Here is a 3,087-nt window from a genome sequence, read left to right on the forward strand (position 1 = left end):
CTTTTTATGCAAACAGGTAGACTGGGGTATGCTAAGGCAGGAGACTGGAGAAAACTCAGAATCCTTGTAGTTTTTTAAAGCCTCAGCAGAAATCCCACTGCAGAATTCTTCTAGAATCATCCATTTTACAGGCAAAAAAGGTACCAACAGAGGTCTGACTGCATAAACTGAGATTTCTGCCACCCACTCAGAATGATTAGCCCCACACTCCTTTTTAAAGTTTTAAAATAATTAAACTTGTTAAGACCTGAGAAACCAGCTATCTATCTACAACAGATCTCTTTGGATTTTATTGTTACATAATCAATGTCATGGTTAACAAAAGAATACACAGGAGGCATTAAATTTCATACATATTTACTTAATCTTTACAGAATTGAATAGATAAAATCAGGTTCACATTAGTGAAAAATCTCTATCAGATGTCTTTGAAAAACAAAACAAGACTGCCTCTTAATTCGTATCCTCATGAAAGACGTGGGCTGTAAAAATAAAGCAGTGTGTTTAGCACAAACTAGAAGATATCTGCATCCATTTTTTCACAGTTATTTCCATCTACAGTCGAAGAGAGGTAGGTTTTTCTGAAACATCTGAGAATTGAATTGTGATAACCAGGTGTAATAAAGGCAGTTGAACACATAACTAATAAAAAATACTGGTCTCAAGACTGAGAAATATACTCCTGTAAGTCTGAGGATGAAATGGTGCATTAGCCAAGACACAAGCTTTTTCTACACCTTGGCGCACTATAATACAAATCAAGATTCCACAATGGTGCAACAAATGCAATTTAAGTGACTTCAACATTTAAACCTTTTCTGGGTCAGCGTAGGAGCATTAGAGTGTTCTAGAATACAGTAGATACAGGGTGTGCTACAAAGCCACAACACTGGCTGGTGAGGGGATTGCTTTACGAGAGTGGCCCTAGAGGGTCCCGTTTGCTTTTATTAACGGTAATGGTAGGGAGATTCTGAAAGGAGACCGAATACATCCCAGACAGAATCCATATTCTTAAACACCATGGTAGCATCTAGCTAAATACACATAGTAAGCTGTAAGCAGTAGGCCAAGTACTGTTTATCACATTGTTTTATAAAGCCCTTGAGAATGTGCAAAGGTTTAAGATTTACAATCTTCCACAGAGAACAAGTACCACAAAGAGATGTGGGCTCCACAACTGGCTGAATAAAATGTTAAGAGCTGTACATCCAGCAGAGTTCTTGTGAAATGTGATCATTAGTACTAGTTTTAAGATAGATTCTATTTCTGATATATACCTTCATTTCCTCTGAGGGAAATTAGTCTATTTCATTTAGTAACGGGGGGTGTTATGAAAGGTTGTGGGAGGGCTTTTTGTTTTCACCTCATTTTGAGAGAATAATCAGATAACCTACTCTGGATTTCGTTTCCCCACTGTCTGGCCCTTGATTAGCATGACTCATGGTGGCAGCTTGGATCTAATCTTCCAGTCCAGATGTTTCTCATCTGTGGATGGACAAATTTGTAATTCTTTCAACCCAGTTTAGACCACAAATGTAACAGGACCTTATACATAAAACTTGAACAAGAACAAAACCCTTTTAACTGGATGGAAAACTTGGGCTTCTTCAGTCCAGTGAGCAATTGAGAAGTGTCAATTTGATGGTTTTGCTAAGTGGAATGTGCTAACAGGTTTGGTTAGAACCTTTCTATTTCAAAGTCTTTCAATACAAAAGTTTACTAGGGACAGTATGTCAAAGTTTTCACCATTGGTGCAGCCTGATTGCTCATTTGTATAATTTACCCATGTCTCAATCAAAGGAAAGTTAAGAAACAAATGCAAAAGTTACAGGCTTAATTTAGAAATTTCCCCCACCCCCAAGTGCAGAGACCTTGGTAATACTGGGTTTTTTTTTCCCCCCTTTAAAACAGTTTAAGTCAGTAGGAAAGGGATGAGAAACAGTGAAAGCACAAGAATAAGGATAGTGACTACTGAACACCACCCTGCACCAAGTTTTCCCAAAGGGGAAAAAATGCTGGTTCCAGTCTTTGTTTTGGAAATGAAAGCAGTTTCAGTTAGGATGATCCAAAGTTAAAATTCACTTTAAAGAGCCTGGGATATTTTGCTGGTGGGACTCTTCTAACAGTTGAACATCAGTCTTTCAAGTAACCAGCAGAGGGACCTTCACCTATTGAAAGCTACATAGAATTTACCCTAATTGACTTAAACTGACAAGGGACTGGAAGTGACTGCAAATGCCAAAAGCAATTTTTGAAGAATGGTGCCTTTCTGTGGGAGGTGGAGAATAAGTACCCAAATCCCAAATTGAAACCAAACAAAAACCAGCATACTCTGTGGTAGACATTTGGGTAGAAAAATTCCACACATCAGTTCTAGCCTGAAAGCAAAGCAGCATTGTTGACTTTTTAGTCACGTAAACATTAAGCGTGTTTGTCCAACGATTTGACTGTATGTACTATTTTGTTTACAGGTGACATCTTTGTATACATATTCTGGCATAACTTTGTGGGACTCAAGGCTTGTGGCCATCTCAGTTTTATCAAGTGACAAACAATTACCCAAAAGCTAATTTGAATCAGATATCCTGTGCTTGGTTCTGATCTAACACTAGACTTTTATTTTTACTTGGCATTTAAATGGGATATTAGACAAAACTAATCATCTTGTATATTTTATTTTATTGAATTATATTAATGGCAGGCAGAAAATTTAAATTAATGTTTTTACATTTAGGAACCATGCTCAGAACAAAGTTCCCTCGTAATGGTTGGCCCTGTCGTGACTGGAATTTTAATAGTGACGACTATGTGCAAGGAGCAGGGAAGAGAAAGGACAGTGCAATGAACACATGCATTCCAATGAAGGGGGACAGTGAGGCAGATGTGCAACACAGCTGGGGAAAAGGGAGCGATTAAAACTATTCAAAAAACTAAGCAACCTCCTGTATCACGTAAGTCCAGTAGTTCAAGAAAATACAGATATGGTAGAAAAAGTAAGAAAATTTTCACCACAAAACCAGTAGTTTACTACTAACAGAGAAAGTTATACACAAAATATCTCTCTCAAAACAATGCTGACACTTCATC

Source organism: Choloepus didactylus, assembly GCF_015220235.1.
Source record: "Choloepus didactylus isolate mChoDid1 chromosome Y unlocalized genomic scaffold, mChoDid1.pri SUPER_Y_unloc1, whole genome shotgun sequence".
NCBI classification, from domain to species: Eukaryota; Metazoa; Chordata; class Mammalia; order Pilosa; family Megalonychidae; genus Choloepus; species Choloepus didactylus.